This window comes from Haliaeetus albicilla, chromosome 12, assembly GCF_947461875.1.
Source record: "Haliaeetus albicilla chromosome 12, bHalAlb1.1, whole genome shotgun sequence".
In the NCBI taxonomy this organism is placed as follows: Eukaryota; Metazoa; Chordata; class Aves; order Accipitriformes; family Accipitridae; genus Haliaeetus; species Haliaeetus albicilla.
The window spans coordinates 33,108,928-33,136,361 of NC_091494.1; the positions used below are offsets into that span (position 1 = coordinate 33,108,928).

General features: G+C 35.9%; 1 protein-coding gene across 11 annotated transcripts in view; it reads left to right on the forward strand.

Moving 5' to 3' along the window:
• B3GNTL1 (UDP-GlcNAc:betaGal beta-1,3-N-acetylglucosaminyltransferase like 1) overlaps window positions 1-27,434 on the forward strand; it is a 141,980-nt gene that overhangs the window by 43,971 nt on the left and 70,575 nt on the right. The gene's annotated exons all lie outside the window — the stretch shown is intronic.

Sequence of the window (27,434 nt, forward strand, 5' to 3'; positions counted from 1 at the left end):
TAATAAAACGGGAATCACTTGCATTTGTTGTCTTTCAGTAAAAAGATACTCAACACTTTCTTGGGACTTTTTCTCACTGTTTCCTTTTCCTCTTCTTTCACCCAATGTTATCTAAAAATGTGTCATTAATAGCAAAGTCCTGATGTTTTTCTACTGAGTGAAAGAACTGAAGTCACAAACTGGTTAATTACAGTAGATTCTACTAGTTTGTATGGGATTAAGCATATAAGACAAAACCAATTGGCTGCTTCCTTTTGTGGTTGATCCTTGTTCTCCTCTGGAGGAGAATGAAACAAAGTTTCACAAGCTAGTCAGTGTTTATATTTACATTTGAAAATGCGTGTCAAAGGGGTTCATGGAATTCTAGAAAGTTTAATGAGAAGTGGCTTACCCACATCTGTGAACTTAAAGCACAATTAGAACTTCCTAGTGAGGCTTTATGTAAAGGCATCTCAGGGTCAAATATTTTTGAACTTAGAAACAGGTTTGCAGTCTTTCAGAAATGTATGCAGATTTTGCTTTGTGTGTTAGCAATTTCGCATGAGTTTAAAGGTATACCATAGGGGAAAGAATGTTAAATAACTTGGATTTTTCCTTTTCCTATTTTGTTTGATAATTTCATGCTTAAACAAGGCTTGAATGTGGTTCATAATAAGTGGTAATATTTAAATAGAACTGAAACATTATAATATAGTATAAAAGCAACTTGGGAGTACAATAAATTTGGCTTTATTCCAAGAAGTTCTTGATGAATACAGTCTTACAGCATGATGGATGCCTGTATGGCAGAAAAAGCATGATACGATTTTGATGGACATTGAAATTAAGCAGGTAGAAAACAGTTTATCTCTGATTTGAACTATGATTTGTTCCAGCTGATGATCTTTTCTTGTAATTTAAGTAATCAGTCATACCAATATGGATTACAACATGTTTGCATCCTAAAAACCATCTTTCTTAGAACATTTGATGTAAGAGATGGACAGGTAATGCCAAGTGTAAAGGAAAACCATCAAGGATTAAATTTTCAGAAATGCATAATTTGTTTTCCAAACTATTATTAACATTTCTGTCTCCTCAATACTTCTGAAAATTACTTTGAAAATTACTTTGAAAAATAGGGCAAGAACTTAAAATAAATTCAGGATCTGGTTATTAATGTAGGACAGCAGTTAGGGACATGGATGGAACCAACTAATAACTTCTAGCTTCTGAATGCTCCACTTATATTTGATCTTCCATATTTATCGTGTTTATATGTTAGCTTATAAATAAACAGCCTTTAAGCTTCACTTTGGGCTTCTATCTCATTGCCTTTTGTAGCTTAAGGAAACTTTACTTTTGTCTAACAGATGAGGGACAAAAAACAGTTTTTATTTTAAAATGATAGGTGAGATATTGAAGTAGCCATAACTTTTTTTTTCTTTCAAAACAAAAAGCCTATTTCAAATACAAGTTTCCAACTAATTTAGTGATGTTTATTTTTCACTTGGTCTTCCATATGTGAGAGCACAGAGCAGATACACCCTTAACTTCCTGTAATTTTCTTTCTTAAAATTTGAAAATCAAAGTGCTGCTTCCACAAAAAATGGAAATATTTTTACTGTGGCTTTTAGTGTAATAAAAATTATTGATTTCAAACATATTTTCACTGCAATTCAGCTCCCTATTATAGCTGTATATATAGGAAAAAACATTTCTTTGTCTCTTGCAACTGGACACTGAACAGTTCTTCGCTGTTTTAAAAATTGTCTATTAGCACAAGTTAAGTGCATTGTATTTATTATTGGAGAACAACTTCCTTTTTTGGTCTCGGCTTTTAGTGATAAAAGTACTGGGCCAGATTTTCAGGAGAGCTCAGCAATTTCCATAGTACTTGGAGTGGCTGAGTGTGTGAGTATGAAAGCATCGTTTCCCATAATAGATAGTAGGTCTGAAGGCCAGTTTTATCTATCGCAGTTAAGATTTTGTTTCTTAATATTTTTTTATACTGACCTCACCCTGCCATGTTTGACATTTGTCTCTACAGTAGTTCTTGCTTTTCTGATCTTTTGACTAGTTAAGGAAACTGAATTTTAAAATATTTACATCCACTACATCCTCTCATAAGTATTAACAATATATGTTATACTGTTATGTTTGAGGCTTTTTTTTCTTTCTGTGTTGTAAAAAAACAGATTCTGGTCCAGTCTAACAGCTTTTGAGTGCAAGGATCCAGATTTAATGATTAATTCAATTTAATTTTTTTTTTCTTAGTGCAAGTGTGACAAACTGGGACATGGGATTTTTATTCTGTTTGTACAGCCTTAGCCAAATGGACTGTAATTAGAAGTTCTTGAGCTGACTTTATGGAAATAAAAAAATAATAGTGAGCTTTGCAGAGCATTAGCTTGGATCAACTGCAGCTGTGAATAATGTGTCCTTTTTCATAAAGAATAGATATTTGTCTATTCATTTGTTGCAATTACATGAGCTTAAAGATGATCAGCGCAGCTAGTTCCTCTAGAAGTAGTGCTTGTGTATGCAGCTCGCATTTTGAGAACTAGAATGGTCACATGTAAAGGAGGTGGAGTAGGCATGTGCTTTGTGGTTAGCAGAGGGATAGTCAAGCCCTGGCCCAAACGGAAATCTGAGCGGTTGCAATGCATGGGGTGTATAACAAGGAAGGAAATGGTCTTGCATCTGGCTTCCAGTGTAACTGTTGGTCCTTTGCCACCTCTCTGGATGAGTTGGTTTCTATGATGTGGGTGGATTTAACCTTTTGCATCACTTGCAATGACTGCTCCCACAGCACAGGAAAAAGCAGCAGAGGAGAAATGAAAACCCAGCAGTTTTATACCCTTCATTTTACAAACATAATACCTTAGTGAAATTGAAAATTCTGATGCTGCTGGTAAGCAAAGTATGATGGCTTAGTAGTTGCTGCAAATTACAGTGATTTTTGTCAGAGCTACTGAAAGAGAAAAAGCAAATCTTACCAGCCTTTTTTTATTAGACAAATTTGAAGTATTTTCTAAGACTTCCCATTCATTTATGGTGTTGAATTTATTGGAGTAGATATTAAGCATGCCTCTCAACATAAAAGATAGGTGTTCAGAAAGTTTGTACAATAAAAGGAATTATTATTTTCAGGCGTATAATTTCTTAGCATGCCAGGAGATCGATATTTATTTTGGATAATTCTTTGCCTACCTGTGCCCTAATAATGTCAGAATGAAATAAATATAGTAATGAACGTATTAATCTCAGGATTATGATTATTTTATAAAGTGGTAAAAACAAATTAAGACAAGCTCTTGCTGTTTAAAGAATGGTTCAAATGTTACTTAAAATACCATTTTAATCTTCATTACTGTGCAGGATTTATTCTGCCACTAAAGAGAAAATAAGCGTGCTGTTTATAATTTAGCTTGTTTAGCTTGTAAGCTTGTAGAAGGTTTATTGTTTTATCTATCTGATTAGGGATTTGATGCCAGAATATACTACTGAAAGCCCTTATGTGGGTTCACTTGTATAAAAGTGATTTGTATCAGTATACCTTGTAGTTACATCTTAATTACCTACAACTTTTATGCAAATACAGCCACATTTCTACTAGAGAGCTGCGCTGCTGTGATTACACTAAAATATGTACAAGTCTCTGTAGCATAGCCATTTCTTACATGAAAATATTTATGCCTCATGTAGCCTGTTGGACTGATGCTATAGCTTTGAATTGATGTAATGTATTCCTAATGTTTTTTTATCTTCCTTGTACTCTCTGTATCTAGGTCCTCTCTTACTGTATAAGTATATAACAAGACAAAATAATACTGATTGATGGGAGTTCAAATCCTAAGCAGTGACTCTTAAGATGCACATCCTTTTTTTGTTTGGTTTTTTTTTGTTAGTTGTTTATTTGGGGGATGTATTTGGTTTTTTTAAATCAGACTGCAGCATGTTATACAAATGCTCCTTCCATAGCCACTTAACACAAACAGCCTTCTGCACTAGATTTACTTGATTTGCCTCTGTTTTGATTTTTGCCTCATCTAATGTTCACGTTCTTTATTCTTTTCTCCATCTGTCATTCTCTGTCCTTTTTAAGAACCTTTGCAGCAGAATTGTGAATTCTCTAGAGTGAAAGTCGTGTCCATGTTCTTTGTTAAAAGCTAGTAAAATAGGGTCCAAGTTCGTGCTTAATATCACATAATAGTGATACTGACTTTTTTTTATACACCTTAATTGAAATTTATTTTGAACATACATGCCAGACTTTTATTTGTCTGAATCCCATCTGTTCGTGTAGTTTTGGGGAACTTTGGGACTATATGGCCAGGTCTCATACTATATGTTTTCTTTTGTGTGTCCTGAAGCTTTTTGCTGTTTTCCACTGCAAACCTTTGGAATTGATTTTATGGCTGTGCCATCATTCAGCAGCTTTCACTTTCCCACTTCATTCTCAGTTTCATCTCTTCCCCCAAAGAATTTTGTGTTTCCCTGATGCTTCACAAAAGAGCCACAAGTTCACCACGTACTTAATTGCCCATTCATTTTGCAACGAGCAAATTGCTTAGTAGTTTCTAATAAAGAAATTTAAATGTAACCATCCATGAGTGCAAGAAAGTAGCAGATTAATAATCATCTTCAGGAGAAAACTGTACGGTATCCATGAAATGCTATATCTATTGAGTCAAAGTCTCAGGGAAAGGAGGTAAATTGGTCATCAGGTTGGCAATTGCGTTTAAACAGGTTTTAATGTTTCTGAGAGAAACCAGACTCTACAAGTCTACAGACCTCTGCTGAGCAGGACTGAACTAAACATGCTCATACACTTTGATACCACCTCATTTAGAACACTGCTACGCCAGAAGGGTAGTACTGAACTCAAGCTAGCAAGAAGCAGTCTTACTGTCAGAGCATTTACATCTGGGAAATGGCAGGGAAATTCTCAGCTTTATTATAATAGAAGCAAGAAAGAGAGATAAAGAAGTCATTGCAGTGGACCTGAATATAGTGTATGCTTCAGCAAGACACTGAAAGGACCGTGTTTAACTTTATGCTTATCGTTGTTCTTTTCCTTCTGTGTATTTCCTGGGTATTTAACCTAAAGGAGAAAGGGTTTCTTTTTTTTCTAGTTTTGTCCCATATGCAGCCAACAGTCTACCTATGCTATGCTCAGGAGTCAGTCAAGAAAGCCTTGTCATGTTATGCTCCAGTCCTGGAGAACTGTCTTAGAATTATACTAGCAAGTACTCACTCCCCTTGAGATTTGTTCTTTAATTATTTCTGTTTCCATTCTTCTGCTTTTACTGATCATGACGAGTAATATCGCTAATGAGTACTGCGGACAGGCCAATGGCAATGCATCTATGCATCTCTGTTTTTCTTTACTTCTCTTCCTTTTTAGCCAGGCATGGTGACAATCTAAAATTGTAATGTGGCCATGTCCCCAGAGTTTTAGCCATATCTTTCATATTCACACTTCTATAAAAATAAATGAATAATTTCAATAAGTCCATGATTGTGAAAGGAAAATAAATAAGAAACTGTTAGACTCAGATGCTTGACAGTCTTAGAACCCCTGATGGCTTGCTTGAAAGAGTAGGAAAGTTGAGTTTTCAAGTGGTAGTGCTGCTGTTCTATCCTCAGATGTGTTTCTTCTTTTAACTGAAACTCAAGTCATGTTGAATGTGTCCATTGGTATATCTGCATCCTCACTTCTTCACGAGTAAGATGTTTGAGTTGAGGTTTGTTGTACTTGGCATGAATCAAGCAATCGGAGGAATCACAGCTACCTCTCATGGAGGTAGCTACTAAGGAGCCCGCACCCGTGGACTGTTGCTCCATATACCTACAATATTTGAAAATGATGTATTATCTCAACTGCCAACATTTATTTGGCCACCTGATTTTAGAAGGTAACAGTCAGCAATGTTAGCTTTTCCTACGTACCCTGAATTCCATCTTAATGGAATCTTTCAGAAGAATGTAAATCTTAACCTATGACCAAAACAGGCTCTCTCTTAATCTCAGTGTCAGATTACACGTGTTTAAAAAGAAAAAAACAAAACCAACAACCTTTGGAGTCAGTAGGAGAGATTTTTTTGTGTGTGTGTCATAAAATTATTCATAGATCTGCAGAGCAGATGTTGACAATTACAAAGAGAACAGAGGCCGGTCTGTGGTCAGCCAGCAAGCTCCATTTCACGTGGGTAGATCAAGGCTCAAGGCAGCAACTATTTCCTGTCAGCACGCTGGGCGTCAGTGATAGCAGTTTTTGTGGGCTATAGCCCAGTTAAATTATACAAAGTCACTTTTGTGAGGCCTTGGTTCTGTGTCTCGGCTGAAAGAATAATGGTACTAGAAGGCTCAGTGTTCTGTTTTCTAAGATCTGTGTCTATTGATACAAAATTGTGGGTTAAAAACTTCTTATGGATTTTGTGTTTCTTTTTTGCTGCCTCCTTTTAGAAAGTGTATAACAACTGACCCTTTCATTTACTTCAGTAAATGCCAGTGTGGTGTTTCACATGTTAATTATTTTAGCTTGAACCATATTTAAAGCACAATCTCCCCAAAATTTTAATGTATTTTTATTCAAGAACTTAAATGGTAGCTATTTCCTCCAAATTAGAAGTGATTAATTCTTATCCTTTTGGCTCCAGAGAAGTTTTCTTTAAAATTCTCATGGTTTGCAGGTGACCTGGGGCATCTCTTCTGTTGACAGCACTGCTTGGCATGCTTGTATAAATAGGCATCTCCCAGTAGTTAAAGAATTTTAACTATGGCTCATTTTGTCTCAAACAGGGTGGGGTTGTTGAAGTAACGATGATGCTGATGCCATGTCCAATTAATTCCCATTTTCCTCTTTGTTGGTAGAGCTGTATAAATAACTATGTATTGGTGATGGAAAATTAATAAAATTTTCTACTGCAAATAAATAATTTTGATCTTCAAGTTTAACAGGTATAGGCAGTGATGGAAGAAGCATCCCATGCCCTTTTGGAGACCATGGGAAGAGGAGAATGAACAAAAATATAGCTTAATGGAAGGAGAAGAAACTTTGTAGTTGCTATTTTGGATCAGAAAGATGGTTTCTTGAATTGGAAATGGAAAAAATTTTCTGATGTTCTCACATATTTTAAATTCACTCTTTCATGGCTTTTATAATAAATCCATGGCCATGGAATGTGAGCATGTTAATGTCAAGTGCTAATGATTGGGTCTGTCATCTTGCTGTTTTATACAATAGAGGATGCTACTGAACACAGATAGAGTATTGATAAAATGACAAAAGCAGAGCATAAAAATATTTCTTAAATAGCTGAAACAGTATCTGTAGTAAATACATGTTTTGTTACTCAGAAACAATAAATTATTTTCTGTCTTACTGAGGACGACATGTTTCACTGTTTAGTGAGAAAAGGGTCCCTGTGATAAGAATCTACCCTGTTCTGTGTGTGACTCAAATCTTAGGTTGCTTACACTTTTTTTTTCATCAAGTAGGTAACGTGAATAATTTTAGAATAAAGAGGAAGGAAGAAATTACATGCCTCAGTAGCAAGCATGTTTTCTCTAATACTTTAGTTTCAAGTTCTGTATTAAGGATAGGTGAAGTCCAAAGTCTCCTTTTATAGTAGGATACCAGGTGCAAGCAGCTAGACATAGAACACAATTCAACTTTCTCTTTAGTGAAAATGATAACACAGCTTGAGTCTTAATATCAGACTGCTGTTACTGTGGCAGGGCTTGTGCTAATTTGTTAGGAATAAGACATAAGCAATGCTAACATACATAAATTTTTAGTATGGGAGAGGCCAATGCATCTGCTGTGTGAATGGAAGTGCTGTACAGCCACATAGCTGCAGCTGGGTCGCATGCCAGTGAAGAGAACCTTGCTGATGAGCAGTAGCTAGGGGAATAACATTCTTAGCCCTGTAAAGGCAGGGAAATTATGTATTAGTAATGACAGTTTCCTGTAACTCTGCTGTATAAATATAAAGATATCTGCGCCAGACCGCATATTTAGAATGTGTCATGCTGAAGTATTTACCCGCAAATTAACAGGAAACTGTCCATTGTTTCGTATTGATAATGTATAGGTAGCCAAATATTAGGCCAAACTGTGTAATGTAATACCTATTTCTGTGAAGGGTAAATGTTTGGTGAATATGAAAATTAAGGCAGTATTTAGCTACAAATGTGTTGAAAATGGTAGCTGTTACTTTTAATATAGCATGAATTATGAGATTACAATATCATCTACTTTCTCTAGATTAATTTCTAAGCTGTGCCATATAGAATACTATATTGATGGGCAATAGTAATATGGAGGGGGATATTAACAAGGGGAAGTTGGAGCAGATTGGCTTTTGTTTTTCTGCTGAGACCAGGAAGCAAACCATTGGAGTGTAGGGACCAAGTTTGGTTTTTTGTTTTTTTTTTTTTTAGTCCAGGCTACTGAATTTTTTTAATCAATAGAAATTTTTTTACTTGTACTTAACACACATAGATGAGTGTCCCCATTTAGATGCGGTCAGCTTTCTTTGAATTATATAATTGTGATTTGGAATCTCTGAATAGTAAACTACATGCCGTGGTTTTTTTTTTCCCAACATCTCCAAATCTGTTAGAATTGGTAAATTAAGTGACAGCGTTGGTACATATATTTTGCAATATAGATGGTGCATTTACAAGTATTAAAAATCCTTAATGAAGGCAAATGCTTAGTAGTTACTTAGCTTCATTTGTGCCAGCCCAGAAGTCTTAAAATAAAGATTCTGAAAATAAATGTATTTGTATACAATGGTGAGAACATCAACAAAAGGACTGTTATGGTGCTAGGATTGCTGGTTATTGATTTGCATGATTAGGTTTAAAGTTTGTAGGAAGAGAAAGAGAATTTGGTTTTTGGGGTGTGGGGTTGTTCTGTTTTTTTGGGGGGGACTAACATTGTTTAGTTGAGGGGGCATTGTTTATGTTTTTAATATTGACTCTATGTTTGCAGGTCAAGTCAGAAGCTTTCCAAAGTTACAAGTAAAATTATAAGCAAAATAGTTATCTCATTTTGTGGTAAGGCAGACTGATGTTCCATCTTTGTGACACTAGGACTTTTTATTGTTGTTTGTAGGAATTTTGATGAATAGCCTGAAGTGCAATCTTTTCTCAGTTTTGACCTTTTACCAGAGAGCCCTATAAACACAAATAATAAATTTTACCAAGAAATAAGCTGCTTTCTAAAACCATTACATATTTCTGCTACTGCTTCACATATTCTGAAATTTGTTTTGAATTTTCATTTGGTATTTGTTTGATATATTTGGTTAATTTTTACGTTGTAACTTTGGTGATTGTAGAAATGTTACTTGTCACCGATACCAGCAAACCAAAAATGTTTCTTAGTAATATTTTTACTGTCTGTTTATAATGATGATAAAAATAACAGGTTTTGGCTTTTATAACTTCTCAAACCTCTTTTTTAAAGCAAAAAGTTGTTGTGTATGTGAAAATTCAGCCTCTTTTTAAAGCAAAAAATGTCATGTATGTAAAAACTCAACATCTGCTTCACTGACTATGTGTAATTCTGTGTGAGCAACTGGTAAAGAAAAGTAGCTTATCTACCTTTTGCAAAACCAGATTCTTATTCAGGAACAGTTTCCATAATTGTCTTCTAAAATGTATTTTCATTATGCCTGTCTGAATTTGAGATACTTTACCAAGGAATTATGCCACTGGGTCCTCCAATAAACTGTAATAATTATCATCTGAGAAAATCAGAATATTAACAAGACTGTGCTACAGGTAGGTAGTTCCTTGAGAGAGAGAGCAATGTAATTTTATCAGAATCTTGAGTTTCAGGAGAGTTGTACAGGCAAGTCTGAAAACATAACCGAAGAATATTTAGTCATTATTTCAGCTTCCTGTAGCTCTGAAAGGCATGAACTACTTCATTAATCTTAGTGCAGAGCTTTGTGGGGGGAGGGAGGATGGGGGAATCATTCTAACAATATGTGAAAAAATTCTTCCACTTCTGCTAAAAGCAAGGATGTTGTAGCCTTTAGCCATAATCATGAATAGGCTGCCGAATTGTCTTAACATGCTATGTTGGGCAAATGTGTATTTCTACTGGCATTAAATGGTGTTAAATATTTATTGTTATTTCAGGCTTCTAATTGTCAGGAATTTACAAATAATGAGAGCTGTGGAATATATATGTGTCCACATATAGCCTGTGTATGCAAATCATGTGCCATGTTGTAGTTTTTTTACATACACATCAACTATTTTAAGTTTGTGTATCTTTTGACCAGAACTTTACATTTGTTGCTGTTCACTCATTTTAAAATATTGCATTTAGGAAAAACATTTGTTCTGAATGTTTTTGCGCAGTGTTACAGGGCTAGCACGTATTAGTTTCAAATACACTCCTGGTAGATGTGCTTGTATTATCATGAAAACTTGATGCCTTTTTTTTTTTTTCTTTTACTTTTAGAAGAGAAAAGAGGTAAATGGTAATTTTATATCTTATTTTTCTAATTTATCTCAAGAACTGCTACTTGTGCTTTGCTGTTATTCTTTCCTTCTTTAGCAGATTGGAAGCTTCTGAATCTGATCTTTTAAGTGGATATGTGTAGATTTTTATGGAAATTTGTATGTCCACAGCTGCTAGAAAATGAGAGAGTATGTGCCAGTGAAAGATGACAGATTGCCAAATAAGCCTACCAAACTGAGGTCTGGAAAAAATAGGAATTTCCAAGCAGGCTAGAGGTTTATCAAAGAGGAAGAAAGCAAGCCAATTAGAGTACTTTGCACAGCTGTTTCAACTGAGATATTTCATCCATGTGATACTTTATAATAATTTGATGCCAAAAGTAATACATAAACATTTCTTTTTTATTTTGAATCAGTGGCATACATAAAATTGGTTTCATATGGTCAAAAGCTCCTGCATTTCAAAACAAAATAATCAAAAGTTTGGCTCATCCTGCATTTGCAAAATACTGCAGCTAAGTAACAACTACATTTTCCGAATCATCCAGTAAACATGAGACTTCTCTGATCATAAATCAGAAGAACCGAAACTTTTCTGCCTTTCTAAATGCAAGAAGTTTTTTTTATTTGCTAACAATGTACGTAATAAAAATCTTACTTTGAATTGAAGAGTGATGGTTTTAGATTCTTTCACAAATTAGATAGCTGTACTAAGTGAACATGTATTTTTCTTAGGTGTAGGTAAGCAGATACTGCTTTCATATTACCGTGCCTGTAGGTCTCTAGTTCTTGATTTCCACCATCAGAAGTGTATAAGGAACGTTCAGTAACATAGAGGATGTTCATACTCCAGTGAACTGGATATGAGTACTCCAGTTCATGTGTTTGGAGATATCTAATGACAAAGAGAATGCATTTGCTAGGTAGAAGTGCAACAGATGCCAAACAGCTGTGAATCATCTGTATTCAGTAATGGAAGAAGTGAGAACCTTTAAGCCTGAATTGAAGAAAGATTTTGTTGGTTTGTTTGTTTTAGCACAAAACTGACTGTTTTAACCCTTTCTCTCCACTCCTAATTGCATGTTTAGCTAGTTATCCTTAGATTAATAAAGAATTCTTTTGGCTGCTAGTCCCTCTTTAAGCCCTTCAGATTATATCTCATTAGAAGTCAGTAAAAACAAAGTGTCAGTTTTAAAGTAGAATCCTGTTTTGTCCTTTTAATGTCAAGTGACATTAAGTGCACATAAGTAGCTGACCTTCACACCTACCAATATAAACAACTTAAGTAATATGCACTGCTTTTGCATGTATAATGCCATTGGACTTTTAGTCTTTGATACCCAGAGATATCCTGCTATTTTTCAGTCCCCTTCATTTTCTTGACATGCAGGCCTCTACTGCTGCCTCTTTTTCTTTGAGATTTGCAGTCCATTTTGTCTGTTGTTTTTCCTTCTCTAGCAGATGATTTCTTTGTATCCCCTGGGTTCATCCACTTTTCCTCTGTATCAACCACCCTCCCTGTCAGAATTCTGTGTTCCATCAATAAAGGCATAATTTGGAATACAGTTAGACAACAAAATGCCTCTTTTTCCTTAGCCTTTGATTGTTTTCAATCAGAAAAGAATAGTTTTAAACCTACATACTTCTACCTTTCTCATCAAACATGAATGGCTTCCCTCTCTCACCCTGACAGCTTTTTTTATGCAGTTGCAAGGTCCAGCAATCTTTTTGCTGAACTCAGCGTGTTGTTTCAAATCTAATGCACAAGTGCTCTCCACAGACACACAGAGCCGTCTTAGATGCTTGCTGTGCAACCCTCAGAGCATATCACAATTTAATAGAATGGTTTGCTATGTCCACCGGACAGTGAGTCTGCTAGATGCCAGGAATGGGATAAGAAATGCTGTGCGTGTGGGGTTTTCTTTTTCAGAGAATCAGTAGAAAGAAAAGGATTGGGAAGCTTACTGAGGACTGTAGTTTTGAAAGTTGTCTTGAGAGGTATGGGAGGAAAGAATCTGAAACGAGAGAGGCGAGTTCAAGAAAGGTAATTTGTATGCAAAAGACTGAGAGGAGAAGGCAAAATTAACAATACTGGTTTGTCTACCTTGGAAACTGAAATTGCCAAATCTTTTCCAATCTCTTGGGGGTTTGTTTTTCATGGCTTAGTGTGAATTTGGTGAACCATCAAAAGAGCTGTATTAGCACTCAGAAATTGCTTTTAATGGTAAAAAAATCAATGATTAAAAATGCCAATTGTTGGAATGAAATAACAAACTGTGTGACTGTTTCTGGATTATCTTCCTGCTCTTGCTTAACAAGTCTGACACTAAAACTGCTGTTCTGTACTTTGTGAATTGAAGCATGAAGATGCAGTGAGTGTGTTTGGGCATGAGCTTCTTACATGTTTGGATCAAAGGGACTGGTGTATGAAAGACTCGCTGACTTACTGTCACTGTGGCAGTTTGTTTATGAAGGCAGCTTGGAGTTCTGTATATGCAACATTGTTATTAAGTTGTTATTGATGCTAAACAAAGGATTAGGGTTTTTTCTTTTTTAATCTGGACCAAAGCTTTGTGAGTTTTGATGGCTTTTTTTAATGAATGCAAACATATTGAGATAAGGTTATTCAGTGTTTTGCCTACTTTTTAGGCTTTTCTTCCTTTAAGTTACAAATTAGTGTTGTCTCTGTCCTTAATGAAGAATCAGACTTTGACTAATATCATGGAAGAACTGGGGGTTTTTTGTTTGTGTTTTAAAGCATGTATTCTAGTAGCTAGTATATTTGCACAAGACACAAAGATTATTATGCAGCTTAGAAGCCAATAGGTTTAGGTTTTATTTGACATTTTCTTCACTGATAAAGCGGTTTTAGCAATATGATTTTTATTTTGTATGTTAGACGTTTTACGAAGTGCTATCTTATTGCTTGCTAATTTATTCTTAATTTAAACAGGCAGTAGCATCTTTAAGGTAAGCATTTAAAGAGAGACATGCTTGCATTTTTGCGTTTTTTAGATCCGCTACAGGATTGGGTATAAAGCAGTTCTTTTTGTACATCGGAATCAAAGAAAATGCATAATGCTACACAGAGGTAACAAATGTCAGTTGCTTGAGAGAATTTTAGAGAAGGCATTCAACAATTTAAGGTGGTCATGATATGACAGCAGCTAAAAGTGCTTGTTTTCCTGGTGTTACGTTATAAAACAATCAAAGCATCACTTTTTGAATTATTTAATGGGATGAGGTCTTGAAAACCTACCAAAAAATCTGGTATTGTCTATTTAGATGGAGAAAAACAAAGAGTTCTTGAGGTTGTGCTGCAAACAAGCACGTGCTTCCTAAGTAAATGTCCAACAAATTCAACATAGAACATTAAAAAAAAAAAAAAAAATGCTAGAAGAGCCAAGTAGTCCATCACCTACTGCTGCAACAGAATTCCACTCTACTGTTCCTTTCCACCTGCTATGAAAATGCACTATGCTATGTTTTGGAGAAAACGACCTGTTTCACTTCACTCAGTTGGATGCCACACTTAACAGAGGTTTTAGAAGTTTTTTCATCAAGAAACATATTTAAACCAACCCTTTTTTCTCGCAGGTTAGAGTTCTAGTTTCATTTGAGTCAGTGTCTGTATGTCCACAGACTGTGGGACACCCTGATTTTACTTCTAGCCTTCTTACCACAGACATCATCACATGCCATGAGAGGTTACAATTACACTTGTTTAAGAAAAAAAAAAAGAGGAAAAAAGAAAAATATTATTATGATTTGTATAGACCCAAGATACATTCTGTTGATTGCTTGTGGTCTTTAAAGAACTGTACACAGTTCAGGGTATTTCTGGGTCACTGCTTTTTCTATTTTGGTGGTGGAGGTGTATAGATATATGCTCCAGTGCTTTTATATTGTGTTTCCTTCTGTTTCCTTATAAGCCTTTGTGAAAGGAGCTGAGGGATGTTTGGATAGAAAGCTGGAACTTTTATGTGGAGTTGACATAGTTAGGGCACTATAATAATGACTGTTGATAGACAACTCCCTGAAAAGGAAATGAAAATGAAGTTTATAAAACAACACAATGTGTATTTCCAGAAGAATTAAGTGAGGCAGTGTGCAAGAAGATGAGGTAATCACAGGCAAATGTGCTTCTCTTTTTGTCACTGGGCTTTTCTGTCATGTCTACTATCTTTAAGCAATAATGGCAAAATGAGATTATGTTTATATTTTTCTACCTCTTCATGGTGGGGAATTATGGGTGAATTCCAGTTTGTACTGTGCATGTTGTGTCTGGCTCTTTGAAGTTGGGTTTAAAATGTGTCATTTCTAGGCATTTTATTGAAGCAGATTTTTTTTGCTGAGAGCAGTTGTCACAGTATCCTGAGAGGCCTGTACTGTTCTCACTCTGTTCTTTCCCCCTGTGATGCCCTGCAAGTTCTTTCCTCTGTTTCTGGCTTTTGATTTTATTTTTCTTTAATTTTCTCATAGAAAACATTAAGAGGAGGGACTAGGATGTGATCCATTTGTCAACAAGTTTGTTTCTCTTCAGATGTGTAATTTTTGAGAGCATAGAAATTCTAATTTAGATAAACCTTAGTGCAGGAAAGAGACTTAAAAATGAGGGAAAATATGACTGTAAGACCTGAACTTGAATATATAAAAAGCCCATCAAGTTTTTCAGACATAATTGAATCAGATTGCAAGATGTGATGAGAATATAGCCACTATGAACTAAGGCTGTCAGCTGCTGGGAGAGATTTTATTGCAGAAGAACAACCTACAAGGATATAGAGAAAAAGCAGAACTGAAAGTGCAGGTATAGTAAAAGAAAAACTAAATTTCCAATGAGTTGATAATTCCAATCAACATAAAAATTTGGAGAATGTAGTAAGAACCTTTTTTACCAAGAGGAAGTTAAACCTCACAAAAAATAAAATTCAGCCATGCAAATGTGCCAGAAGGAAACCTAACTCTGTGCTAGGAAAGGTGGCACAGGTAATTTATTTTGCTCTCAAACAATTTGGTAGGGCCATCAAATGAAGAATGATAAATGGGTTCTGGTTTTTTTATTTAAAGAAGTAAAGTATTGGAAAAGGTATAAAATCTTGTGTGCAAAAGCTGTATTTCATTTTTATGGTTTACAGGTTCTAAAAATGACAGCATATCACTATTTGATTGTTATGAGTTGAAATGTTGCCAGAATGGTGTGATTTTATGCCTGGTACTTAGGAGTATCTGTCATATAATAGTCTTGTGAACTATGGTATCAGAAAAGCCTAAATGCTACTTAAAAAGAAAACTAAACTCAGACCTCTACCAGGTATTGCTGAGTTACAGCAGAATGGAAACATGACAAAGAACTTGAAACTGAGACTGTCACCACCACAAAAGCTGTTTAATTAAAAAAAGAAACCAACAAAACAAAACAACAAAAAAGCCCAGACCACCTGTCACTGAGGGATGTTTAAATGTGCAGCAGTTGATAATGGGAATTCATGCAAAAATGCAAAAAAACCCAAACAACCAAACCACCAAATCCACAATCCTGTAGGATTTATATATGTATTCTATGTTCTGAAAAGATCACAAATTAAAATCCATGCAGCCACCATACTCAGTATAAATAGTGGCAAAACATAATAGAGAAAGTGGTTGTATTTTATAGTCTCTTCGCCCCATGAAGAGGTTATTAAACAGGAGTAGAACTGAAGAAGGCGAAGATTTACCTGCCATATTTTGCAGTGAAGGACAAGTGAAAAAGAGATGGACTGTGAGTTTCTAGCTTCAGAAACAGAACAGTCAGAGCTCAGCGGATCAGCAGTGTCACTTGGAGTGCACTGAGCTGAGCAATATGGAAATTAAAACCAAGGAGATACTTTGGAAATCTATAGGAAAAAGCAGGCCAAGAAGTCAAGTCTGTGGAAGTAGGCTGAGCTTCTTAAAAGTTTAAACTGATTAAGGTTATTGGCATTGCCACAGTCTCCGCTGAACCAGCACTGAGTTCCTGTGACTGTGTTACTGAACTGGCTGAATATTAATAACATCTACAGAGGCATGTGGCACAAGCATGTCCCCTGCTTGTTCACACTTTGTCTATATGTCCTAATGTTTGTTTATATTAAAAAGTAATTTCACTTATAAGAGCTAACACAGAAGTGTTATTCATCGTTGTTCAGGGTACTATTTAGGAATACAGTGTCTGTTTAAATGCATTAAGGAGCATTTGCAGGAACGAAACCACTTTAGTTCTCTGACCAGGCTGCTAGGTGTTGCTTTTAGTACACAAAACCTAAATGTTCTTCAGCTCCTTTTTTGTTTGCATAGACTGCAGCCTCATCTTTCTGGATGTAGTCAAGAGTCCTGCTGTTGGATACTGTCCTGCACCCTTTTTTACGAGTCTTTATTTCTGAATACATGGCATCTCCTTCTTTTTCTTTTAAAATGAGTTCACTTATTTCTCAGTTGATTTTTCAATTGAACATGCTCTCTTGTCCATGTTTGCAATATTGTTCATCCCTTATCCCATGTGTTGGATGGTGGTACAACCCTTTCAAATGCTTCTTTTGTTGTTGCTATCCTTCTACCTTGGGAATCTTCAAGAAATTCAAGGAAGTGCAGTATAAATGGTAGATCTATTTTGTGTTTTGTGTAGCTTGTCAGTTCCTGATTGGTAAAATACTGATGCACAAGAATGCATAGATTACATGTATATCAAAGCAGTTATAAACCAAAAGTTTCATACTCACTCTTAAGATGCTCATACAGAATAGCTATGTTATCATACCTATGTACTTGGCTTCAAAACCATCCTTCCAAGTGTGTATGGTTTTGTTCCTTTAAATCTCTGAATCATTTTCTTTGAGTTCTGTGGGTCAGAAAGTAAACGGACTTTCCTGTGTTCAGAGAGATCCAAGTTTCTTATTACATGTATAAATAAAATGTGAGGTATCTTTCAACTATTTTGAGTAAAGCTTACTTGCATTTTTATACTTTTAGAAAATAGCCCGGGATAGGACATTTTGGCGGAGAAGGGTTTAAACCTAAAGGAAATTTGTATCCTTACCTATAAGTATTTGATCAAGTTGTATGTCATTGAGAGCTAAATTCTTTTATGCAGATCATAATTTAGAATATAATCTAAATGCATAATTTGTTAAAACAGAACATTATTTTTTTTCTTCAGTTTCTTCAGTTCTTTAGTTAGTTGAGTGGGGGATGATGCTCTCAGGAGGTGGAATCATACCCTATAACAATACAAGAGAAGAACAGTGCTTACAATTTAATAATTATATAAATATTCACCATCCATCTTTATATTCTTGTTCTTTGGCTTTCTCATGTCAGATCCCTGCATTTCAGTGTCAAAGAAATGTTAGCAAACATCAGCTACATTCCATTGTATGGTTGATTTACATTTCACATCATGACCAAAGTAAAGAATGAACTGAAACCAGAAACCAGTGCCATCTAGACTTTGAATGTGGTTCTTGGATTGGAGATCCATGTTGCCAAAAAAAAAAAAAAAAAAAAAGAAATCTTGCAATAAATTAAAAATCACACTCTATAATTCACTAGCTATTGTGTGATTATACAGAAGCTGGCTGGACACTTATAGTGGGAAAAGCCAACAAGAATTTTTCCTTGTGAGATCTTTCCAAATGCTTCCTTCAGCTGCTGCTGTAACAATAAATAAACACAAGACAATAAAAAACAAGGATAAAATGATTGAGCCTAAATCCCTTAATTACAAGATTTATATAACCAGGTAAGTGTGTTCAGAAGAGAAGGGTCATGAAAAAATCCTTTACGTTTTTAGTAAAAGTGCTGTATAATATATATAATATAATCAGTTTTGGAAATAATGGAAATGTAATCTCTTAATGAGAAATGTGATAAATCTTCAGAAAATAGTAAGCTACTGTACATAGGAAGAGTACAGTCTGTGCTTTCAGGGCATTTCCCAAGATAAATTTACCTCATGAATAAGGCCTTTAGTTGTTAACTGTTGAAAGGAATCTAAAATAGAAGACACATAGGGTTTTTTCCAAGTTGAAAACTACATCAGGGAGTTCATTATGATGCATGCACATAAGATCAGCTGCTCTGTGGTTTAGTACTTGTGTCAGCATTTTTTGTATAGTAATGTTTATTCTTAATTCTGTCAGCTGCATAAACTTAAAATGAATCTAAAGATGTGGTGAATTTGAGCACCAGAGGGAAGTGGTTCTTTTTTAGTTTTGTTGGTTTGGTTTTTTTTTTTTTTTCCTGGTAAAGTGAACAGTCGGCCTTACTCTACTAGCGTCTCAGAAAAAAAAAAAGAATAAAAAACCAGTATGTGAACATGGTTATCAGTAGTAAATGTTGGCCACCTTTTGGCCACAGTACTAATTATGAAACAGATTAAGAATTTATTTATGGTATTGACATCAAACTAGTTACCATACAGTATACAGTGGATCGTGAAGTGCGCGCAAGAATTTTGTTTGAAGATGTCTATTTTTACTGTCCAACAGAAAATAAATATTAGCAGCTGAAAAATGGTTAAGTGACTCATTGGGGGGGGGGGAGCTAAAGACTGTATGGCTTTCTAACTTTGCACAGAAGTGACTGAATTTGAACGGTTTTATTTCTTAAATTATAAAGTAGCTGTTATTTCACTACTTTAGGCTCCAGGAAAAAAAGAACAATGCATGTAGTATTCAAGTAAAGTGCCTGTTTGTATGATTGGGGAAAAAAACAGAAAATGTTTTCAGCTCATTGTCAAAACCCCTATGTCCAGCATAAATGAAAACAATGCAGTTTTTAAAAAAGTTTAAAAACCATTATTATTCTCATCTCACAGCCTTCGATTGTTGATTTCTATTCAGCTTCTACTTTCTCAAGTATGTTTTTCTAATAATTACTTGAGTTTCAGCCAGTCAAGAGATATGTGGACTGTTCTCTACTCACTAGTAAATTTAGGTTCTATATGGATTCACAGACTTGACCTTCATTGTGCACTTAGCTTAAATGGGATGTATTTGCTCTTGGAAATGAGAACATACACTCAGAATTGTAATACAAAATTGTGTGACTTAAACCATCACAGGATTGATCTCTAAAAATAGTGAAAACTTGATTAAAAAAGGATGCATATTTCTGTCTTAATAATTAACCATTTCTTAGGTTCTTGATACGTTTTTTTTGGTGGCTCTTTCAAGGACTTAACCATCATTAAAGATCAGCATTGTCAAGTCTGGCTCATTGGTTTCCAAGAACACTGGGACAAACAAAAGTCTGTCATGATACCATGCCATGATTTAATATTTTGGGGGCAATGCGACAGGCATATATACACCAATGAAGACCGTATAAAGGTTTATATGTGCTACTCTCTATTTGAGCAGAAATGTTTGGATTATTTGCCTGAATTTAGAGTCACTGAACATGAATAGCAGTGTCTTACATAAGGCAATATGACATAGTCATTTGCAAAGGTATAAGAATAGGTTGGATGATACGTGAAGCCCTGGAATAATTAAGAGTGTGGAAAGTCACCTCTGTAACATGTTAAGCAAAAGCTTATAGAAGAAGCATCACAACTCTATCTTTCAAAATCTTACTTCATTCTATGTCTGGTATCTAGAATTTCTGAGACCTTTCTCATTGTCACCTAAGTGTTGTAGAAACACATCTGTCTGTTCTGTGAACCTTAAGCTACAATGTACTGTAGTCTCTAAAATGAAAACTACTTTCAAATATGCTTCTGAATATAGCTGAAACCAGAGCACAAAAATGGTTCGGTTTTCTATTAACTGTTCTTAAGCTGGAACTGATCTCCTTTAAAGGACTATTTTAGTAATTAGTTTATTTTGGCAAGTAAGCCAGCAGTCTGACAGAAAGGTCCTTTGGTAGAGAATCCTGGCGTGCAGTCTTACACTGAGTATGTCCGTTAACCTGTCCTAAGGGACTGGAAAGCTTTTCTTTTGCAACATCTGTAGAGGTGAGCTGTAACTGCTTGGTGTCTTTCATTTAAGTGTGAGTTTGTCTGTTGCCATTGAAGAATATCTCACCCACATCTGAGTCAGAAAAACCTGCTGTTCAATTTTCCATCTGAGTAGTGTTTTCCCTTGTCTATTTTGAAGCCTTTTCTGAAGGACTTCTGTTTTTATCCTTTAATCTGAATATCATATTCTACATTCAGATCTGCATTTTTGATGCTTGTACTGTCTGGAAAATGGCCAAGAGAGAAGTCCTATTGCAATTGCTTTTGAATTTTGAATGAGTCTCAGCTTCAAGATTCATCACTTGCTCAAGCAAGAAACTAGAGCCAGCCTAGCCATAGGAGAAGCACTGGCTAACCTCATTCCAACCTTGTTAGCTTCAAAGACATCTGCCAGGGATTTACTCCAGGGAAGTCTGGTAAAGGAGTCTTTGCAGCTGAATATGCGTCCCATTTGGTTGCCAGCCCAGAGACTCTGCTGAGCTTCAGGCTTTCCATGGAAATAAATGCAAGCCCCTGTGAAAGACCTCCACATTGAAGGAAAAGTATCTGAATTATGAAAGATCTAATCTGTTCCTACTTTAAGGACTCCCATGGCACTCTGCTGGTGGTGTCCAGGAGGGGAGTATTCTGTTCTTCATTGCCTTCCGCCATGTGCACAACAGGCTAAATTCCTGCAGTTGTTTTTCGTGACATCTTTCAGCCAGCATTCATGATTGCAGCATTTCCAGATTTCTAGTTTCTGCAAAGCAGTCCTGTCTCCTTGTTTTCAGGAGAAATGAAGACTATGATGACATCTATAGCAAAAGCAAAATTGGGATTAGAGTGAAGACCTCCACCTTGCTTGCTTGGTTGATTTTATATGTGGGATTAAAAGCGAAATATGATCAGTCTGATCTGGGCTGAAGTATTGTATAATTGCCACATTAGCCTATTTACTTAGAACACCAGTATCCAGCTGTACTTGGAAATTTGAAGTAAAAAATGTGTGATCAGCAAGTCCTTTGCTGTTTACAGCTGAACCAAATGCAGCTTTGATGTACAATATTTTTTCATGTTATTAAGCAGTACTGTGGTTGTAGAGAACTACTGAGAACTGTCCTTACTGTGGAAGCCATCTTCTCAGAAGTCATGGCTCACAGACAGCAGTTAATATTTAATGTTATCAGAAAGTAAGTGGCTGTTACCTCTGTATACTACAGAGGCGATAGCATTGTCATGTCTCCAGGTCATTTTGTATTAGATCCTTTATGGTTGTGTTGTAGATGCTGTTGCATTACCTCCAAAAGTTGTGAAAATGAGAAAGGTGAATGTGTAGAAGACTTATAGTTAGCAGTGATATGGGAAGTAATAGACAGAAAACATTACAAACTATATTTTATTTTCACAGAATTGTAAATCAAAGTTGTGTGTGTTCATTTCTGTCCTTTGTTAGTCTAAACAAAGCAGCAGTGACATTTTTATTTTTTAACAAAGCATCATTCAGCATAAAGTTTCTCTTAGAGTGAATACCTATTTCAGACTGATTTTCTTGGCTTCTGTGTTTAAATGCACTTCACTGTATTTTTAAGCTGTGGTTCTTTGACATTTTAGTTTACATAAATCCTACCCTCTCTCTCTCCTTTCTGCATGATCCCACCGACTTGCTTGCTGGTACAAGGGTTTAGCTGACTTCTTAATGAGCCAATTCAGCTCTTCACAAAGAAAAGAAAAAAGTTTTCCTGTTTGTTTGATATACTGAACTACTTCATCAAGGTGTGGAGGAGCATCTGTGCTGGCACAATGGAGGGAGAAGGCAGAAGCAAGGCAGTTGTTAACTTAGATTGGTATAAGGGTTGCTTCCTAAGGTTCCTTAAGAGCTGCTGAGCTTGTCTAAGAATTCATTGTCACCCAAAAACCCCCACTGGCAGCAGGGCAGCCCCAGCACCCTCTCTTGAGCCATTTCTCGTAATTGTCTCCTCCTGGATGAGCCAATTTAGCCTGCCAATCAGGTAGGAAATAAGGAGAGAAAAATAATTTTTTTTTTTTTTTTTTTTTTTTTCTTGGTTAGCAAGCTGAATTGACTTGCTGAGTGTTCAGACAAACAGGGCTGTAGCAAGGGAAATAGCGGGGAATGTGTGGCCAGGAGGGAAGGAGCAGCAGATCCTCTTCATAACCACAGTGGTGTGCAGTTACGTCAGCTCAGTTTTGCAGAGCTTCGCATTCACGGTGCAGCTACATAATGCAGCAGAGCTGATCTCATGGCTTACTGCCACCAAAAAATTCAGCCAAGCTCCTCCCTCTCTCTTCCTCTCACTTCCTTTTTTTTCTCATTTGTTGGTATCCTTTTTTGCCAGCTTAGTAAACTGAATCAGTTCATCACATAGCTGAGGAAGTGACAAAACCGATGCAAGGGGAGGGAATGGACTGAGGCCAGGAAGGGATGGTGGGCATGGGGAATACGGGGCCACCTCCTCCCCTTTTGACTATGGATCAGTGCAGATGAACTCGTGGTGCAGCACTTTCTTTCAAAAGGGAGAGTGGTAACAATCTGACAGAAGTTATTTATTTCTCCAAATTTCACTCCCCTTTATCTTGATGAGTAATCAAACTGTCTTAGCACCTCTTCAGTGCCTTAATACATTGTCTTCCTTTGTAATGTCACCAGTCCAGTCACTCTTGCCCTTTAATGTGGTTTTCAGAAGAACTTACACTTGCCCTAGATATACATCAAGAAATAGAATAAAACAAGTTTGTTCTAACAATTACACTCCATCATTGCAGTTTATATGAACTATTGTCTATGCACATTATTTTAAAGCAAAAATAATGAAGAAAATTAAATATTTGATTCATACGTTTATGAATATGACTTATGGAAAGTTCTGCTTTTCTTTTAGCATTGTATTACTGATTTGTGGGTGGAGCAGTTGGGTGAAGGGTAGTCTCAATGTTTGAAGTATTTTCACATGAAGACTTAAAAGTCGTATTTATGAAAAAAAGTTTAAACTAAGATAGCAACCTTATTTAAAAAAGAAAAAAAGAAAACCTATATGTTTTGGCTTCCTGTTTAAAAAGACAGTCTGGTAAAGCTGAAAGAGGGATTTAGCTGGGGAGGAGCATCGCTGGTGATGGTGACTTTTCTAACAGGCTGTTTATACAGTAAAGTACCAGAAAAAATTACTGGCAATTGTATGTATGTTTCAGAAGAACATAGGGGAATAGGTCTTGTATACTCGGTGTTGTATACCCAGTCTTGTATAGACAGTAACTGATAATGGTTTTTAATGTCTTTTTTTAAAGATCATAAATACTTTGTAGGTGAACAAAGCCTGTTATGTTACAGAAATCTTAGTTGAGCCACTGCTTAGATAAGAGATTTTTCTGCAATGCCACCTGTTTTTGCCTAGCTTCACTTTCATAGTTACATTTCTATAAGGGCATTCTAGGAAGATATGAGCATCCTGTTCATAAAGCAAGAGAAGCAGTACGATATATACACAGAATCTTCGTGATCAGGGCAAATGTCTACTTCCAGTTTTAGCAACAGGAGAGTTTAAGGCTTTTTCACAACTGAGACATTGCATTAAGTAGCTAGTCATTTAGTAAAGCATTTTAACAATGGTGTGTGTTAATATCAGCCCTTTTTCAGATGTAGCTGGGGCAAATTCAGTTCACAGTCATAATGCTTCTGAGTTTACAGTATTCTTATGCTATAAACGAAACCCACATGACATTTGTCTATTGAAAAACTTCAAAGGGATTATCCAGACAGATGTTTTTCCTTTTTTTTTTTCCTCTTTCAGTTTGCAGTGATCCTGGCTTGATGTTAGCTGCAACTCAGAAATTTTCCTATGGGTTTTGTTTATGGTTCTGTTCATCTTTAACTCGCAAGCTTGAAGAAAACACCTCTGAAATCACAGGTATCTTTATTAGTTGATAGCGAGGATTGCTGCTGGTGCAGAGGAAGCATGTATTTTCTTGCAAAATATAAATTGATCATTTCCATGTAACTGTATTTTGCTAGATTGTCATCTGTAGTTGTTTCACTGCTTTATTTACAGGTCATCCAAATACGTTCTCTTAGTGTTAGTTTTAATCTATTCTGTTTATTTCCTACCAGTTCATAACCCTCATGCTTATTTGGCATAGGAGAATTTAACTTCTCTTTGCTAGGGAATCAGTAATTAGATCTGGAAATTCTAGCAATTACTGTGATTTCTCCCTTAAAAAAATAAACTGCAATTCAGGTTAGTTTTGTTAGGTAGTGTAGAACATTTATAAGTTCAATGTGCTGTCCATTAGACTAGTATCCCTTGATTAAAAATAAAAGTACATGCTTTTGAGAAGCTTCTTGGGGAACTTGTAGAGCTAATTTGAGGTAAATATTTGGAAAAAACGAAGAGAAGTATTTAATACAATATAAACTGAGTCTTGTCTAACAAAATGGATTTTTGGAAAATGGAAGTTGGGGATCACACGCTAATGAACTGAAACAATCCTTGCCTTCCTAGTCTATGGAATTTTAATTTGCTTGTTTAGAAAGCATAACAGTGGTTATAGAAGCATACATTTAAAAGCACTTTAAAATCAGCAGGGCATTTAATGAATTTGAGACACCTGTAGGCCTTGAATAATGCTAATTGATATCTGTGAAGACTTTATGAAATCCACACAAAAGATAGAATTTTGAGTGGCTTAAACCTTTATTTACAATTCAATACTGACAAGAAGTTGCTGAAGCCTCTCTCTTCCCTCCAGTCTCGCCCCTTTAACCTCTGAATTACTGAACTGGATGGAAATGTATCCATCAATTAAATGTTGCTGTAAGCTTCAAAGGCTCGAACAAAAGTTAGGGGTGCATATCGAAGTTCCTTAGAGCTTTTCTAACTTTTAGAGCTCTTCAAAAATCAAAAGCAAATTACATTTCTACTTGTATCCAGTGTAGTACTGAGCCCAGTGTTAAGATAAAAACATCAAAACTGGCTGCAGCAGATGCAATGTTGCACCTGCAAGCACTGGGTATTTTTCAGATCTTTGCGTGTACGTATATACATACATATGCATCATTTTGGTTACACAACAAACATATGGCATACGAGTGGGTTCTTAAGAATCTGGCAGTTGGGCATTCTAATGTCCTTCTTATGTCTCATTCCCATAAGAAGGAGGATACCTCTTCGTTCGTGGTCTATTAAGCATTGCAGTTTTTAATGTGACATAGCTTGACAGGGCTGTTAGCCATTCATTCTAACATTCATGCTATATTGGCTTTCACTGGGCAGTGCAAAAAAGTTCTGTATGGATTTTAAAATAGTAATTCATCTTGTAAATACCCCTAGAAGCCTTGTTTGACAGCTCATTGTTTAAATCCTTTAATCTAAGGAATTTGTCCTTACATAAGATTTCCAGCAAAGCTCTTTTCCTGGTGGATTCGTACAGTTGTTTTAATAGCATCACAGCTTGCAATGCTACATTCAGTAATCCTGTATTAAAAGGACTAATAACTTCTTGAAAATGTATTACTCTGCTCTATGCATGAAATTTTTAATTTAACTTCTTCAGTTTGTAGTGGAAAAGACAGTGGGGCCAAATCTTATTTCTTTCCCATATACTGTAGCAGAGAAATTGAACAGACTACTTCCTTGTTTTTCAGGGTTCCCTCTTTTGGGAATTACAGAGAAAATTAAGGGTGGATTAAGGCAAGACCCATGGCTCAGGATTCATTGTATGTGAATCCCAGGTCAAAGGAGTTACCTATCAGAAAATGTGGTAAACTGCCATAGGGGGTCAAGGGAAGAAAATGACTTGGATGTGTTAGTAGTGCTGATAGATTTCTGTTGTATCTGAGGTTGAGTTAGGCTCTCTCCCAGATTCCTGACCAGGGGGTCATGTCTCTTCTTCCTGATTAAACTGGATATAATAATGCTAACATTTCTGTGACAAGCTTAAAAGGTTGTCGGATGAAAATGGATCATGTTTTCAGCTGGTAGTGGTCTGTATAGCTGCCTAGATGAACCCAAAATATCTGCGTCTTAGATAACTGAGCAGATGAGTGCACTGTTCAATCTCATTGAATCTGCTCTGTGTTTTCTGTTTGCTTGAGCATGCTTGAATGAAGACAAAGAGTGGACTTATGCAGGCTCCCCATTATTATTTCAAATAGTTTTATCTGAATTTTCAGGTGGGTGAAGCTGATGATTTGTTGTTGACAGAAGGACTGTGTAGGGAACTTGTCCTAACAAGCAGTAATTGTGTGATTAGGAGAGTTTAATGAAGAAAAGGAATTCTAATTCATTCATAGTATTTGGTTTGTTGACAGTTAATGTCATTTTCATTGAATGAAATATATCAGTGACACTTATATTTTCAAGCTATTTGGAAGTGCTGGTATTCTGAAGCTCTATTGTTTGCATCCAAGACCAAAGTTAAAACCTGTAGAAATTGGAAAATATTCTTCAAAAAAAGTAGAAAACTAGTTATATTTATCCTTGTTCCAGCAGTTACTCAAGGTCTGTTTTTTATGATGTGCTCTGTATCAATACAGGTGTATTAATTCCAGATGCATTGATCTGGAATAGTTTAAGTTTGAGAGTGATGAAGAGTTGGTTGCCACTTTTTGTTAGGAGTGGTGTTGAGAGCAAATGCTGGTTTTCTGCCCTAATTCTGTGCTTTGTGTTCATTGTGAACTTGCATCCAGACTTACTAGTTGATTTTCAAGTGTATGGGAGGGGAAATATCTATGTGGACATTTTTCTTGTGTGTTATTTTGAAACAACAAGAATGGCAAACACCTGGACTAATGTATAATTTTCCTGAGCGATGAGGGGTTTTTTCTAGTGTGATATAGAGAAACAAACACGTTTAAAAAAATGCCTCAAAATATTGGCAGCATCTGCCAATAGTATAGTCTGTACATAACGGGAGAGTTTCTGCTAACAAAGAGGGGGTACAAGATCCTAGCATTTGAAATGGTTTAAGTATTCCTACTGGCTTCTTCAGGGGTGAT